Source organism: Coptis chinensis, chromosome 9 (genome assembly GCF_015680905.1).
Source record: "Coptis chinensis isolate HL-2020 chromosome 9, ASM1568090v1, whole genome shotgun sequence".
Lineage (NCBI taxonomy): Eukaryota > Viridiplantae > Streptophyta > Magnoliopsida > Ranunculales > Ranunculaceae > Coptis > Coptis chinensis.
In genome coordinates this window covers 38,465,089-38,484,223 of record NC_141464.1, presented here as the reverse complement: position 1 = coordinate 38,484,223, position 19,135 = coordinate 38,465,089, and the positions used below count along the sequence as shown (strand labels likewise).

Below are 19,135 nucleotides of genomic sequence, written 5' to 3'. Positions count from 1 at the left end.
CATAGAGGAGGTAAAATTACTGCTTTGATTATCTATGTTGATGATATGGTAGTGACAGGTGATGATCATGAGGAGATTTCTAGCTTACAACAGTATCTAGCTTCTGAATTTGAAATGAAACAGCTCAGAGACCTTAAATATTTCCTTGGGATTGAGGTATCCCGATCAAAGAATGGCATTTTCTTATCTTAGCGGAAATACATTCTTGATTTATTATCTGAGACGAGAATGCTCGGATGTAAGCCAGTTGATACTCCCATTAAGCAGAACCACAAGCTGTTTCTGTGTTTGAATGCAACTCCAACCGATAAGGGGAGATATCAGAAGCTTGTAGGGAAACTGATCTATTTATCGCATACCAGGCCAGATATTGCGTATGCAGTTAGTGTCATGAGTCAATTCATACATGACCCACGTAAACCTCATATGGATGCTGTAGAACGCATATTAAGATATTTGAAGTCTGCTCCGGGTAAAGGCTTATTGTTCTCGAAACATGATCACCTAAAAGTAGAGGGCTACACTGATGTAGATTGGGAAGGTTCAGCCGACAACAGAAGGTCTACCTCAAGATACTTCACTTTTGTAGGTGGAAACCTTGTGACTTGGAGGAGTAAAAAACATCCAGTAGTATCAAGATTAAATGCTGAAGCTGAATATAGAGGTATGGTATATGGGGTATGTGAGTTGCTGTGGTTGAGAAACTTGTTGACGGACTTGGGTGTTAAACCAAAAGTGGAAATGAATCTGTATTGTGATAATACGTTAGCTATAGAGATAGTTCATAATCCTGTTTAACATGATCGAACGAAGCATGTAGAGATTGATTGACATTTTATCAAAGAGAAACTTGAAGCTGGAATTATTACTTTTCCATTTGTAAAGTCTGAAGACCAACTAGCAGATGTCCTTACTAAAGCAGTGGCTAGCAAGGCGTTTATCGACTCTCTTGTCAAGTTGGGCATGTGAAATATCCACACACCAACTTGAGAGAGGGTGTTGGAATATTTGTTACCTTAGTTAGGATTAGCAAGTATCTTGTAATCTTAGTAAGAGTATTATCTTCTCCTAGATATGTGTATCTAGGAGATCTTCTGTATTACTGTATATATACTTACTGTTTATATCAATAAAGACATCAGAAATATTCAGTAAAACATCTTTGACAAAAAGTTTAGCTTATCTACAACTCTAAATTGATTGGTGCATCTTAGTGTCCTAGTTAAGGACGCCTCATCATGTAATTTCACAAGAGTAATCTTATCTATACTCTAGACTTCCTATAGATAAGACCTAATAAAAAAATGTGTTTCTTCAAGAATAAGGTGAAGGCCTCCGATCGATTTGAGTTCATATTTGCCGGTACATTCATTGTTCAGACTATTTTATTTGCTTGGGCGATAAATCTTTGGCATTGTATCTTAATGGATCAAAGTGATTTTGAATCATCACTTGTTACAAATTATATGATTAAGATTTTGTTCGTTGTCATGAATGGGTGGATTGTGGTCGAGTCATTTCTATTCGGTTGTTTGTCAAGATTGGCTCCAAGTATCCTTGAAGAATAATGCGTAGCAGAAGTAATGCATAATTACGCAGTAGCAGAAGAAGTAGCAGTACAAGACAGTTTCAGTGTGATGTGCAGACCGGATGTGGAAACATAAAATGCTTCACCAGAATGCATTGTGGATAACTACGATGTGAGATGCCTTAAAACTTTTTCTTCTCATTAGAATCTTTCAGTACCTACGAATAAATCTCAAGTGTTTCAGCGGTGAAATTATATTGATATCAATAGTTTGTTTTTCCTGGAAGAAATAACGGATGCCCCTACGGTCCTACCATGTAATTATCTGGGTTAGTGAAAATGTTTAGACTGACCATCTATTTTAGTGACCATCAATTCGTTTTATGATGTATTGGTCGTAATGTGAGCTTTGTAGGGATTATATTTTAAAGGTTTGAAGGAAGCCAGAAGTTGCAATTTACCATTACCTATTTCGAGCCAGGTTTGTGAGCTGCTTAGTTTATTAGGTGCAAGTTAATTCACATATACACAGAGGTATAACGTTTAGGGACTAGGTAAGAAAAAAGTTGCAAGTTGCGGAGTATTGTCAAATGGCTGTACAGTTGGTGGCCTTTTTGCGTGCGAGTGTATCCCAAATTCTTACGATAGACTGCAGCTACCAATAAAATTAATCAGGTAAATTTGACTTGCTCCATTCGAAAATTAGGTGAGCAAATAAAATCAAGCCGTTGAAGTTTATTGGCAAGATCAAGCAAGTGCACCTGTACGTTTTCATGCATTTCATCGATGGAGAATTTGGGATATCAGACATAATATATAATAAGTAACAAAATCTAACATTGCATGCACATAATCCTATTCATCGATGTCAAATGCTTAAACAGTCATATTAAAGCATTGATTGCATGCAGATAATCAAGGGTCGGCTGTATTGACACCCCACTTAAAGGGATTCGCACAAAGGGTACATAAATAATAGTTCCTATATGTCTTTTTACACCCCACATGCCCCATAGTTTCAGTGAGTTGCCGCGAGATTTTACATTCCACAGTATCGAGTTGCCGCGAGATCCTATAATCCACGGCATCCGGTTGTCGCGAGATCCCAAATTCCACGGCAGCGAGTTGCCGCGGATGATTTTTTTGTTATTTTTTTTTGCACTTCAAATTTTGAACACACGGCATACAGATACCTCATCTTCTTCTTTAGAGCTTCTTCATACGCTCCAAGAACAACACCAAACCCATGAAAAAAAAAATGTACAATCGAGACAAAGTCTTCCTATCTTCGCGGCAAATTTTTTCATACGTTCTAAGAAAAACTTATGATTAAGTTGATAAAGAAGAATTTTGGTAATTAATACAAGTAAAAACTCTATTTTGGTGAACACAACCATCTTGCGACAACTGACTTGTTTTGTAGTGGCTATAGAAAAAAAATTTAAACAAAAAAAGACTCACAGCAACAACCTTCCATAGATTTGTCATCTCGTGGCGACTCCTTATTGTGGGTATTACCTTTTCATGACAACTTTTTGCCACGGGTGATTTTTTATATGATTAATAGAAAGGTGCCAAATTGCCAATATCTTAGAATTGGTCAAAGGGGTGCTACTCCTATAAAGTGGAGTGTCAATACTACGACCCGATAATCAATGTTATCCATTGAAAGTAAAATATTTGGCTATGTCTTTAGGAACGGGAAAACAAATACTAAAGAAACCTACACAGCTCCTACAAAGCTGACGAGAGCTACAAAGTCACATCCTAATGGAACCAAAGAGCAGAAAGTCACATCCCAGCTGACAAAGTACAAAACGTCACATTACAGCTCCAGAGTTTCCATCAATTCTACTATCGCATTAACAACAGTACATATTCCCCTTGAACATCACCTCTAAATTTGTGTGGGATAAACAATTATCATGGAATGCAGAAGCCACTTACAGACCAAAATAATGGATGTATTTCATTTTCTATGGTATTTACTGTAAGGATATAATACAATAGTCCAAATACCACTATATCATATCCTTCATAAAATGCTCAACAAGACAAAACTTTATAGATTTTCAGTTTTTTAATTGATGACGTGTGTTACTCCTTAAGTAAAGAGGTCGGATCGTCTCTATCCGGGTGGAAAACTTTAGCTATTACACCTTACAAAATATTTTTGACATGTGTCCCTTATTTAACACCCAAAATAACGGTGTTACTTAAAACCAAAAAACAAAATCAATAAAAAATCACTACAAAAAAGGAAAGATTTGATGGAAAATGGAAAAAAAATCTCCACCATTTTGTTTTCAAAAATGTTCTCTCTTCTTCAACAATATTCTTATTATTACTTCAATGAAATTGCCAAATTTTCCATTGAAATAGAAAACTACATTTGGATTTGAATGAAAATCGAAAATACAATCATAAATTATCACATAACTTCACAACATTTGATTAATACTTGAGAAATAATTCAAAGAACTGATTAAAACTCAACTTGAAGTAAAAAAGATGAAATTATTCAAAATTATGATTAAAGCTCAAAACCCAATCATCAAATTACTAATTTGTAAAGATCGAATTGATTCCGTAGAAAGGAATTTAATTAATTTTCAACCTAATATTGAAAATCAATATCAATCAAAAGTTATTGATGTTTATTACAATTAGTGTTTTGATGACTTGATTATAATTAAGTTATGTTTTGATGTTTATTACAATTAATTTTTGTAATGTTTTTTTTTTTTTGGTTTTAAGTAACACAGTTACTTTAGGTGTTAAATAAGGGGACACGTGTTAATAATATTTTGTAAGGTGTAATGGCTAATATTTTCCACCCGGGTGGAGAAGATCCGGCCTCTTAAGTATATATCTTATTACTCAACATGCCTTATTTACATTGGCTAAGGGCATCTCCAATAGAGGGTGTAAATTGTTTAAAGTGTAAAATTTACACTCTAAATGTAAAAAACGTGTTTTCAATGGGCGGTGTAAATCCCAGGTGATAAGCTAATAGCTAATAGAGGGGGTGGGGAATTCCATATCTGGCTATTAGTTAATAAACATCTCGGGTGTCACTTGAAGTAACGTCCCAATTAAAAAGAAATTCGGACGTCACTTAAACTCACGTCTATTTTGTTTTTTTTAGAATTGTAACGTTTGTGACGGGTAAAGACCGTCATTTATTAGTTGGCCTAGTTTTAATAAACTACGGACATTACTCAAAGTGACGTGCATTTTATTTATTTTTGGTTAAACCCCTTGCGACGGACTTTGACCGTCGGTTTTTCTCAGTTTTTTAATTTTACAAACTCTTAAACTTTGTTGCATTGGATACCATTTTGGATGTGAAAACTATTAATGTATAAGAGGGGCCATAAAATTCTAGTGGCACCTATGTGACACTTATGTGGAGGTGTATATATACACTTCCATTGGAGATGCCCTAAGAGGTGAAGGTTACATTTCTATTCCACCTATTATGGGAAACTGGAGATAAAAGGACTTGGAAATTGAACCACCGTCCTCTCTCCATCCTTTATAAAAGAGTATTTCTACACTACAACAATTAATTATTAAAAAAGATGAAAGGTTAGTTTGGAAGAAAAACGGTGTTTTGCTATTCATTATCGGATTCACCATGTTTAATTACTTGTTCGTGAGCGTAAAACAATTGATCAAGGTATGTATTTTGATTTATATTACGTTCTGATAATATTCGTGATTCAAGATCTAAATAATGGTTTACATTTACTATTTAGAAGATACTAAAGCAGTGATTATCAGGAAAAAAAAAAGATAGTAAAGCAGTTCATCAATTGGGAATTTGGAATACATAAACAAAAAGATAATTGTTTAGCTTCTAAACATTGCATGCACATAACGAATGTCATTCATGGCATTCTATGAAACAGTCAGCAACAAATTGGCTAGACATCACTTTCCACAAGCAACAATGATTAGACAGCACGGTGACATTCTGCACTACTAATACAAACTGTGAAAGCACCAAGCTATCACTTCATTAGCCTACATCAATAGCTATTACAAAAACTAGCAAGATGCACGTGCTATGCACGCGATGTAAAAAAAAACTTAAGGAAGATTGTAAATAAAATTTGAGTGAGCACACTTACAATTGACATTATGCCTGAACAGACACACTGACAGCCGTTTAAAATTTGAATTAAATGGAACTCCATGCCTATTTGATTTCCAAATATACGTAAGCAATAAACTTCTAAGTATAGCTCCAAATCACATGTACTTTGAGCCTCTCATCCTAGCAAGTGCACGTTGCAAATGACAAAGATAAAATGTTAGTGCATCAAAAGCATTCATGTAACGTTATGCAATGAAACCAATATCCAAACCTTAGGTACATAGGTAATATGCAACCGTAGGTATTGAATCAAAAGAATGGGACATACCCTCCAAAAGATGAGTAATTTGGTTTGTTAATCAATCATCCAAAATGGAGTTACAATGGCATAGTATTTAATAAGAAGTTACTCACATAGTCTATTTTTCGCTTGACTGCATGCTGGACAATAAATTGAAAGCCTTTTGGGCATGCTCGTTGAGCGTGAACTGGTGAGGTGGTTTTGAGTAATTGTTTCTATTTGAGTGAGGACGTTGCCTCTGGTATTTCACAACATTAGTTGACATGATGACATGTGCTGGAGAACATAGACATAATCGAAAATTTGAATATTTAAAGAAAATCTTCCTTGTGTATCTCAAATACATGACAACAAATTAAACAAAATGGCTATATACATGGTGAGAGAAAAAATGACAAAGATATGCTGGCCAGAAGAGAAGGCAAGAAGCCGCGAAGAAACTACATGAACTGCATACTGCTTCAAGTTGGCAAATGTTCCCAGGAAGTAATATGGAACTTGGAGTTGTGTTATGCATAGAAGCACAAATTTATATATTTGATCACCACGATCCAATATGTTAACTATTTTACTTGCCAAAGCAATGACACCAATCCCAAATAGAAAAAACACTAAGAGCCTTGTAACTGATATACAAATTGTAGTTTTTATTCCAAGTTTACAATCATTTGGCCATTCAGCAAGCATGCCTGCAAGAATTAGGATCACTTAAGTTACGATGCACCACTCAAAATTTCTAGACTACATGTGAAGAAGGATAGAGGATCATCATATCCAAAAAATAGATCATTTAGTGGTAACAGAGATGCTATAGTTAGGAGTTGAAGGATATGATGTATAGTCCAAACACTACGCTTTATTCAAACCTTCTGAAAGAGTCCACCAATGTTTTACACTATACCTTCTGTACATGTTAAAAAGATAGCAAGTGTCTATTGGTGTGAAATAATGAAATGTAAGAAATACAGGAGAATAGGGTCCTTAAAAAGCCCTTATTCCAACTTAAGGTATCTCCACAAAACACGGATACCACATAGGCATTAGTACACCTTAAAATGAGCCGTTAGAGTAAATTGATAGCTTTAAAACCACTTTGGAATATGAAGTATACCATGCCGATGAGATTGTAGGATGCGAAATAAAAGTATAAAACCAATTTTGACACCACAAAAAAAGAGGTAATAAAATAATAAACAATTAATGGAACATACCTCCAGCCGTAGTACACTTGATTGTAAAAACTTGTGAGTTGATCCAACGGAGGGTGCACCAAGATCCTGGAATCCTTGTTTGACAGCTTGCATTGATAACGAAGGGGTCTGTTAACTGTTAATTGTAAAAAAAAATTTTAAAGAAAAAAGACAATACTAATGTCTCGCTTATATTAAGAAGCTCAATATCCTCTTTTTTCTAGGTGTTTTTCTCAAAGTACTGATTTGCAAGTTGGGCTGCCAAAGGGATGTATACTTTTGCCTAGCTCTTTGTTTCTATAAACATAACAAATTAAATTGACATTTGCTATTGTACTTAAACGTTACTTTCAGAGTTTCTTGTCCACTTAAATTATGGAAGTCTGTTCCTGAACATTAGTAGATGTTCAGAATGAAAATAGGGGCCGATCAACTAGATCCTGTAGTACTTGTGTGACACCCCAACCGCAACCAAAACCCCTCCCCAAGAGAATCCTAGCCTTTCTGAGCATTTATAATGTAACCCTCCTATCCATTGTTTTGCACAATGTAAGCATCTCTAAGCAAACCCCATCTTTATTGGCGTGCCCATGTGTAGCACCTCCAATGACTCCCTATAATCCTTGCATAATTGTTGTCAGAGTTAAAATGGGGCCAATACAACAAAACAGAAGTATTATCTGCAAATGAAGATCGAGCAGCGAAACTCTTTCTTTTTCCCATGGTTCTTTAAGCATTATAGCTATACACTCCTGTAACGATCTGTAATTGTACACATGCCGTAACATTCAACTTTAACTCATACAGCAAATTCGAAGACGAATAATTATACATCTTACCTGCCAATCAGAGAAAGTAAAAACGTCTTCTTCAAACATTTTGAGCACACTTGGGAGTTAGATACCTTGAAATATGTACTACAGTTAAGTTGTCCCTGTTTCTTCAGAGGTAGTAAGGAACCTCCAAAACTCAACTTGGCGTCCTGGATACTTGAAGTTAACTTAAACACAGGTCTTGGGTGGGCTTAAAAGAAGACCCTACTAAAAATCTTACTTCAAATAATGCGGGGATGCAACAACTCCAAAGAGCAGTAAACTTTAAGAAGTTTTGTTGAATTCAACTATCATCCAACTGGAGTTTCAGGGGAACATCAAAATCATTGTTGCTACAACCAGCTCCCAGTACGTCAAGAATATCCCTGCCCACCTTTAACATACCCCACATGTATAATGGTGAAATCACTACTAACAATATACTTACAACTTGTCCATAATAAAGAAAACAAAATCTATATATCTTCATTATTGTCGAACTTTACCTCACTCCTCCGTCTCCTAATATATCTATTGGTAACTCTACCTTTCTTTAGCAAATAAACAAAACTAGTGATTTGGGTTTTTTTAGGTGTTGCTTGCATCTCTTGCGAGATATTAGTTAAGCTGCCTTGCTCTTTGTTTGTATCATCACTATGATGCTAGTGACCCTCTCTCTCACCACAGTACACCATTACTTTTAGTAATGTCATGAGTGAGTAATATCTCCTTTCTTATCAATAAAATTCAATTATTAAAAACTAAATAAAAATTAAAAGAACACTCGAGCTAAAACCAGGATTACATGAAAGAAAAAGAAATCCTATGACTCCTATCTAATACCAGCCATACACCTTGAAAGAATACCTAACTTGTGAGGACACTATTAAACGAACTTCTAGAGGCCATATAACTTGAAAGAGCAATAATAATTGCTTCCTTCAAAAATTCATCCTGAGGGCACATAAATAAAGCGCTCAAGATGGGAGTCCTTGCTCGGCCATGCATGATTGCATCCCTTTGTTTTTAATTTTCTTTTTCTAGTATTGATTTTGTATGTCTTTTCCTTTTTGTATCTAGTGGGATATCTCATTTTGAACTTTGACTTTTGATTTATTATATATATATATATATATATATATATATATATATATTTATATTTATATATATATATATATATATATATATACACATCACATTTTACCGATAAAAGAAAAAAACAGAGAACACTTGATTTACGACCAGGATTAGTCTATATCATGTCTTGGACCAGAACTGGACAGGACGGGAATTGCGTCTGACTTACACATTTGTCAAATTCAAGAGCAGCCTAATAGACTAAAGACCAAATAACTTCAGAAGAACACTGGACGTGAACTAATAATAGCTCTTATAGTGTGAAGTCGTGAACCTAGTCCAGCGAAGAGACTAAGCTGTCAAGCCATAGTGGAGACAGCGTGATACTGAAATGGAAGGCAGCAGCCAAATTACCACTCCAACAATGATAAATCGTCTTTTAAAAATTCACTAACGTTGGATGATTATTAGAATTATCAGTATCAGAAATTTATTATTATGAAGATCAAGATCCACCGAAAAAACCTTCAAACTACCAAGGTAGAAACAACATATAATTAGATGCTAGACTTTAGAATGGAAAGCAATAAAATTAGAACCATAAAGGTAGAGATTCTAGATTTTGATCTTATCTAACAGTCATAATAGCATACTTTACACGCCCCAACCTGAGCTTGAACTCTTTCAATGAAAATAGTCTCATTTCAGTCATTATACATATCACATTTTTTTATAACAAAAGTGGCCTGCATATTATCAATGGTAAGGGCACAACTCAAATCATCCAATGAAAAACAAAAAACAAAAAACAGATGCAAGCTAGATAAAACCTCAAGAGGGAGGCTAGACTGTCATATCACCTTGGTTCGAGAATTACTGAACAGCTAAGATAACCCAACAACTTAGAGTCTAAAATGTCTAACACATGCAAAGCATTGCATAGTATTAATCCTAAGTCCTGGACAAACCAGCCTTTGAGAGGGACGTGGTTCGCAAACCTTTAATGGGAAAACACAGGTCAACACCTTATATGAACACAAATAAAAAAAAGTAATTCGAAGTTAGTACTTTCTTCCTAGTTTCCTTAATGGTTCTCACTCACTATCTAAGAGAAACTCACTTCTTTCATTTATAGTATCTAGGGCACCTTCTACTATGGTAAAGTGTGATTCAATTGTTCAATCCATATAGTGCACTTTTTCTATAATCACTATATATTATTGTCAGTCAGAGTTCAAATGCATTTTATCCAAGATTAATCTACTAGTTTAAATCATACGGTCAATTTTAATAATGTCTAAAACCAACAGCTCAATAACACACATACTTAGATTGAAACTTCAACAATTATAGAACATTTTAGAAACTAAGGCATATTAAACAATAGAAAATCAAGCATCCATATATGAAAACTGCAAGCATCACTCTAAATTATGGATCGAGTCAACAGAGTTGAAGCTGCATTTGATTACATTTCACATTTAAGACAAAGTAAGCATAACATAATTCAATTACTCATATATAAATATCCCATTATCCATGTCAATTAATTTTGAGTTACTTATATAATGCCCTAGTCTACAATGTTCTGTATCGCGTTACAAGTTTCCAACTTAAATTTACAGCAGTAAGTGTACAGAGATACAGAGTTACCTTAGGTCGTTACTTAAATTAGTAGAATTCCTTCACTCTTGATCTGTATATCCTCTATTATGGCAGAAGGAGGTCAAAGAGGTGGAGCTTGAAGAAGGGGAATCTCAGTGTATACTCATGCTTACCGGCGTGCCCTTTACAACTGTGGATACATGACCGGGTATGGTCCCTTCAACATCTGGAACTGGTGCTAGTCTTGAAAGTCCAAAGTTAGCAACCTTGGCATTAAATTTGGAGTCCAACAATATGTTGCTGGCTTTGATGTCTCGATGGAATATTGGAGGATCAGCTTCATTATGGAGGTAAAGAATACCCTTTGCTGAACCCAAGGCAATCCTCAACTGTAGAGCAAAACCAAGAGGTGGGAGTAATAAGTGAAATGTATTAAATTTCCAAGATTGCAGAAGATGGAAAACCTAGGGGGCCTTCAAAAAGTACAGCACAAGGTCTGTTAGACTCAAACTTTCACCGAGTGCCACGAGCAATATCATCATATACTTTACGACTATGTAGCGCCAATAATATAGTATCCTCTATTTCACTGCAAAACAAACAATGTCATTTCAATTTCATATGCTATGAAAAATTGTTGTACAGAATGTAAATTTTCTTACCACCATTCCTAATCCACGCTGTACTATATATTCATGCATAATCCAATCTGTCTTTTCATCACGACCAGGCCTCCCTCTATAAAAGCTGAACGACTTCTTGTACCTGACATTCCCATCTTTGCTGTAAATTTTTGAACTACTTCCCGTTATCTTCTAATATCCACCTTCACTAGTAGCACAAACTCGACGAAGTGCTAATGGAATGTTCCTTGCTACTTGTATTTCATCCTCAGAAGCTTGACTGCTGATTCTAAGCCTTTTGTATCAGTGAGTCATATTACTCGAAGATGCAACTGTAAGAAGAAATTAAACTGATATTAAGATTAAGAAGAAATGCACTCATTTACTCAAAAAATGAAATTCAAAATAGAGAATTGCTAAGTTTACTCAATGGTTAACTGGAGCACTATACTTAATATTGTGGCTCATGTTAAACTATATTCAATACTTGAAAAAAAATAGGCTGATGTGCAGATGGGTGATTTGGTATTTGCTATTTGATAAGGTGGTAGGGTTCTATTATGTAAGTGCTTATGAGCATCCATCTGCATCCCGCCTCTTCTTAGATGAGAAACTGGGCGATCTTCCTTGATGCGCTCCACAGTCCTCACACGCGGGATCTGTTGTGGCAATGTTGGCAAACTGGTAAGTTGACATGAATGACCCCTTCGAGGGGGATGTTACGTTTCGGCTCGACTTGATCTCTGGTTAGAATCCAATGGTTGATTCTTCGCATGTGTCTCCATCCTCTTGAGAGTTGGTTCCACTGTGGTACTCATAAGTGGAGGTGTAGGTGTTCCAGGGTATCGTCTTTTGTCTGTCATTTTAATGCAACTCAGCGTCTGCGTTGGCAAGGTACTAAATTAAAGAAGTAGTAACTGGGTCGACAGAAATTAAAGCACCCTCACAGAGCTTAATAGCCCATATGAAGATTTTTTAGATGCCCAAATTTAGGTTGCCTTACAAAACCTGCAAGTTGTGAAGTTAAAAGCAATCAAAACCAAAAAAATTCATGAGCAACCAATGCATGCAGACTTCTCGGAAGAATCTTATCTTACCATATTCAAGAACTAATATTTGAATCATACCAACAAATTTGTAAGTATTTGTATCCTCGGGAAATGGTCGTAATTCTTCTAGTGTTAAAAAAGCACGTTTTTTTTTCCGTCTCTTTGTTTCGCATTTGAGCCACCACCTGAAAAATACATTTAGTGTAAATTAAAATATAATATAATATAAATGAATACAATTTGAGTACACTAATTCATTTTTAGAGTAATACCTGTTTCAACTTGCCAGTAGCTTCTATCATACGGCCTTGAATCTCCACAAATGCTTGAACCCGAATGGGTTAGTTTGTTTCGACTAAATTTATTTTCCGAAAGAAAGAGTTTATAAAAAAAATTATTACTGCTCTGGTTGCTTCGACGTCTGCCATTTTATGAGTGAATGGGAAAACACACTTTGGAAGACAAAAATATAGTTTGCAATAACTAAAAGTGTATTACTATGAAGATACTATTTGTAATTAAGAAAACAATATTACTGTATCACATTGAAGTATTGAACATGTCATTTTAAAGTAAAAAAGTTTAAAATTCAATAATGTATTGCTCACGATACATGTATGAAGGTTGTTACCATGTTCATAAGGTTTATGAAATGTAGAGTTGCGTCTTGGTTTCCCTTTCCAGAATTGAAACCTGCATCCACAGTAGGGATTCTCGGATTAGATGTTTGTGAGGCATTTAGAAAGCCCAAATCATTTTAGTTAGCAACAAAACAGATATGCTAATTCAAAACACATAACAATAGGAATTAGATATGGCCATAAGCAAAATACCTGTTGAGCACTCAAAATTATTCATTTTATGGTATTTAGACTTACAAAAAAAGAACCCATTGATTCTTGTAAATACATATTCACAATACAAAATTAAAGGCAATGAGACACACTAACCATGAAAATGCAGAGCTTTTAGGCATGTTATGACAAACTCACACAAAAGCAGCAAGTAGTTGATTTGATCATTGTAAAGTTAATTGGAATTTGTTTCATACCTTTAAAATCAGTCCATTTAGGAGTATAACCCATTATCAACTTGTCCCTAAAAGGCTAAAACCCACTATTTGCCTCTCTCTTCTTTATACGACTATAAGTTTCTGAAATTTGAGAAGTAACATTTTGACAATATTAAGACATGTACCTCCGTCTGCTAAAACTCTCAAAAACAAACCAATACTTGACAATACAATTTCTTTGCGAGCAACGCAAACAGTATGTATACCATTCAAAGAATAAACATCAAATACAAAAATGAATGAAAGATTGACTACATACCTTCATATTTACCGTTACACAAATAAGCCTCCATAAGCTGAGCACACAAACGACAATCTCCATCCAACCAAGAAATTAAAAAAAAAAACCTTGAAGACTCCTAGCGTCTCGACGGGGCAGCATAGGCAATCAAATAAGTATGACAGTTTGATCTTGGCCTTACCTAATGAATCTTGAAGTAGATGTGTCAACTTGGAATTCCTACAACATCCCCATGGTGTGTGGATCAGAAGAATAAAGTATGCCCAGATAAAGTCCAACGAAATAAGCAAGTTACGCAAGAGCGACCTATATGGAATGTGGTTGCTTTTGTTTGCTAGAGAAGATATGACATCACCCAGAGCTGAAAGTGATCTATTGATGTTTTGAGCTTCCTTGAGTCGTTCCCCTTGCACATCAGTCTTTGCAAGCCTCTCGCTGCCAGCCAAATCTACAAGCCAAAGCTTGCTATTGGTGCACTCCCCATTTATCAAGTTCTTTGACTTAACCATCTCTACAAGCCAACTCTTGCTCTTTCTGATTCTCTTCCTCTTTCGCCTTCCTCTCCTCCTCCACAACATCTTCCTCTTCTTCAAACAATATATTCCCAGCATTAGCAACTTCCCCACTCTTAACCGCTCTCTTAGTCTCCAGCTTGATAATTTCCATCCCTCGCCATTCCTTCACGGCAATAAAGGCGATCTCTCGGGTTATTGTGCAGGTCCTTCAAGTTTCCCAAGAATCCCATCCTCATCATCACGATACCCATAATAACCCGCGTCAATCCTTTTAAAAATATCATACCTAGACCTCCTCTTCCTTAACTTTCAGGTTTTCTCAAACAACTCTCTAACACGGGTAACTTCTTAGCGGCACCAAAATACCTATACCCATAACAACTCCCGGATAATTCTGAGCATCTTTGGAAAAGGTAGAAAATCAGTTTATTTTCTTCTAAAGTAACAGAGAAATGTGTTGCAAGGAAAAAATAAAAGAAAAAGAATAAAAGTTCCGAGTGTCCATAGACCCGATTGAGATCGACTCTTGTACTCATTAACATTATTAGATCCAATGCCCTTGCATTGCTTCCGGCTTTGCGGTACATCCCATACCTCCTTTATGTTCTCCACTTTTTGCTTCAACAATTCTGGAACATGATGAACCCCTTCAGAAACTTTCCTTATCTCCAACCTACATCCAAAATCGGTTTGTTATTGGCAGAAATTCAATAATGATATTATTGATAACTTAAAGAATAATTTGTAACTTAGCGTGATTCTAAGCTTTGCTAAGTCTTTGAACCGATTGAAATGGATAAATTTTAACTTTACACTAAAAGGTAATGATGTTATATTTACTTTTTTTATGTTGGCGAGTTTGCAAGCAAGTCCCTAATATGTTCATTATAGACTTCAACACTTGTTGATGGATATCTTTGTAGGCAAAAGTCTCATTCCTTTCTTTGGCAATTTTGAACAATTCCTCTAGAGTCCTATAATTGACTCCTCGATTTCGCTCAATACCCTCCATTGTGAAGGTCTTTCCTGTTCCTGTTTGTCCATACCAAAACAAACCTTCAATAGTCAAATATTAAAAACTGAAAGCCTACAAAACAATATAAAACAAAAGGATCTTAAGCAATCTAAAACTCAACATATTAAAAAAATAAATAAATAAAAAAAATGAAAGAAGCATCGAGACATCAGGTACTTTGATTTGGGATTTCTATATAATAAAATTGGTTTTTTTTTGTTTGTTCTTGACGAAGAATTGGGATTGTTTTGAAGAATTGGAATTTTTTTTGGTTGTTGAGAAGCAGGCGAGAAGAGCAAGGGGTAAGTTGTTTTTGTTGTTGAGAACCCTTTGTACTCTCTCTCTCTCTCTCTCTCTCTAGTCTTTTCAATTTCTACACGTCTAATTATGTCTAATTAAATGCTATCTATTTATAGTAATTAAATTGTATTTATGGTGTGCGTACAATTCAAATGTGGCGTGGATTTGGGAATTTAATTTATCACCACAAGAAATGACTGATTGCTCCCATTTAAAGGTGTTAAACAATATTTTTATTTAAAGACAATATCGGTATTGAAAATTTATAAAGACATAAAAAGACAAAGTAGTCCTCATTAATAAATATCTAGGCATCTGATTTTATTATTCATTAAGGGTATTATGCGTCAGAAAAAGACCCGGATGAATTTAAGAGGCCACGATCATTATAGGCTATACTACTAGTAGAGATGTCAAAAACATTTTATAATCCAAATGACTCTCACCTCATTTTAGTTTTTACCCACGTTTCTTTCCTTTCTCTCTCCAGCTCCATCTTTAACTTTACCTTCAACTTTACTGAACTTGAACTTTAAGTCCAAAATAATTATGATACGTCTCTTTCAAAATTACCATTAAATAAAATTCAACCCATTAAAAATAGAAAAGAAAAACTATCACAATTTAAATTTCCATACAATATTTAAAATCAATCATCTCGAAACCCGGGGTGAAACAAAACACAATATCCTGTTATCAAACACGATATAAAAAAACTGAAATCAATAGAAAACCAAAAGAACAACTCTTAATGTACGAATTTAAGAATTACTAAACAACTCTATTATATCTGTTTTAAATCAAGACTTTATACTTCATAAAACTTATACCAGTAAGACTTTAAAGCGAATCCAAATCAAACGTCTTTATCCACTGCATTCTACCATCTATGTTTCCAAGAACACACTCACGTTGCAAAAGAAAGCAAACATGGGTTAGCAAATTAAATTTGCTAGTATGAGTAGACTAACAGCATAAAAACAATTTCATACTTTAATTATCCAAACAAACACTTTATATGTACCCATAACTTAACCATTATCAGCTTGAAAGACAGGTAGTTCCGTCATTTCAACCGGCATAGTTTCTTCCCAAACAAGACATCCATTCTATTAACTCATTATAATAACTAATTTTAATAACTTAGTAATTTAATTAAATCTTACCAATATCCACTTCTGTATAAGGGTAGGACAACGTCTCTACATAAAAAGTTAATAAGTCATACCCTCCTGCAAAACAAAGTTAGATTTCTCAAATGTAATCATTTATAATATACATCTATTTCACTCTCACTGCAACCATCATGAGTATATATAATCTGACATAATATATCGCCAATATTAATATTTATGTCACACTACCATATCCATCATATCACAATACATCACCAATATTAACTAATATTCATATTACACCACCATATCCATCATATCACATTAACCATATTCACATTCCTTCGTAAGAAATTATATGCATCATATCATAATATATCACCAATCATGTCCAACAACTCGCTCATACTTAAAGCCAATATTTTTCTTAAAAACCACTCGTCTACTTATGAGAACGAGGAAATATATCACAACTAGGGAGTACATTCATCCCTCGTGAGTATTAACTCACACAAACCATATATACATTTCTCATAAAAAATCATGTACATTATAATACATAAATATTCATATGCAATAACTCAGTCACACGTAAAATCAATATTTTACTTTGTTTATTAATTATCTCGTTGACTCATTTATTAAAAGACACAGCCCAACCTCTTTAGTTCCTACTCCACGATTTGCACTACACATATTTGCCAAATCACACATATCCGTGTGCCTCACTCACACCGAGTACCACTACAAGACATGTGTCCCAAGCGGGGATATCGCCTCAAGGAAACATATTTTCATCTTGTAAACTCGTAACTTGTGAGTCACAACCATTTCTGGGCTTTCCATACACATAATCACAAAGTCTCCTTTGGGCATAACAAAATATTAGGTCATTCATGGCACATTCAATGAATACCTTGGGTCACTCCCGCCACATTCAAGGAATACCCATCATAACACTAACAGGTCATTCATGACACATTCAATGAATACCTTGGGTCATTCCCGCCACATTCAAGGAATACCAATCATAACACTAACAGGTCATTCATGACACATTCAATGAATACCTTAGGTTATTCTCGCCACATTCAAGGAATACCCATCATAACACTAATAGGTCATTCATGGCACATTCAATGAATACCTTGGGTCATTCCCGCCACATTCAAGGAATACCCATCATAACACTAACAGGTCATTCATGGCACATTCAATGAATACCTTGGGTCATTCCCACCACATTAAAGGAATACCCATCATAATATTAACAGGTCATTCATGGCACATTCAATGAATACCTTAGGTCATTCCCGCCACATTCAAGGAATACACCCAACCCGCAAGACGAATGCATTAGTTCTTCTCTAAGGCGGCTTTTCACATGACATCATTAGTCATAAACATTTCATTTCATTTCTTTTCACCAAAGAGGTGTGGAAAGATCTAAAGATGTGGGCAACACATTAAATTTTCACTGGACACTTTTACACCGGATTTTAACACTCAAGAGTTCCCATTTATTATAATATTTTCATTACAAAACAAACATCGTCTCAAACAATAGAATCATTACTAAATATTCCAAACACAATAACTAATCAACTCACCTCATTAACAATTATATAAATCATAGATATCAAAAGGTTCAATCAGGAATAACGTATTAGTTAAATGTCTCGTGAATATATTTTAAACAACCACAATCACGTACACCATTAAGTACTAACATTGTACACATATAGTTATCACAATAACTAATAACTAATAACTAATAACTAATAACTAATAAATATATAATATAGTATAGTGTAGTGACTGCACTTTTGCTCAAAGTTGCCTACGTATCCAAATCTTTCAAGATTAGAATCAAGTCTTCATAGTTCTTATCAGCCACATAGTCAATGCTATAGTTTTTCCTATATTCATCCAAATGACATGTAACTTAATTATTTAGAAACTAAGGTATGTAGATATACTTTTTCATGTAGAACTCGAAGTCCCAACCTCAACCCATCTAGAAGAAAACTTAAGTCAAAAACGGTAAAAATCCTAATATTTAGCAAACTAGATTTCTGACGGACTATCTTCCGAATGACACAACTCTTTCCATAGGTATTCAAATGCATCGAGACTTTTTGTGTTGAAAAACTGACACACAGAACTTACTTTCTTATGTTTTACAAAAATACCCAATCGCATTCTAAATGTGCCAAAACTAGGCTCGAACACAGTGCGAAGAAACTGATTTCTGACGCACTAATTTTTGCTAGTCAAACTTCCAAACGTCATAATTAATTTCACAGGCCTTCGAATGCGATGAGGCCAATTGGAATAGAAAGCAGACTTCCAGATCTTACTCTTTTATGTTTTATAAAAATTCTAACTCTCACCCTAACTATTTTAAAACTGGATTTGAACACAGTGCGTAGAAACTGATTTCTGACGCACTGTTTTTTGTCAACCAAACTTCCAGACATCATATCTACCACCACAGACCTTAGAATGCGACGAGGCCAAATGGGTTGGAAAGAAGACTCAGAAAACTCACTTTTTCATGTTTTTGCGAGAGTTTGAATCTGACCCTAAC

General features: G+C 34.9%; 1 pseudogene; it reads left to right on the top strand.

Moving 5' to 3' along the window:
- The first annotated feature begins 228 nt into the window (after nt 1-228).
- Nucleotides 229-798, top strand: LOC147475893 (secreted RxLR effector protein 161 pseudogene; annotated as a pseudogene).
- Nucleotides 799-19,135: the final 18,337 nt, after the last annotated feature.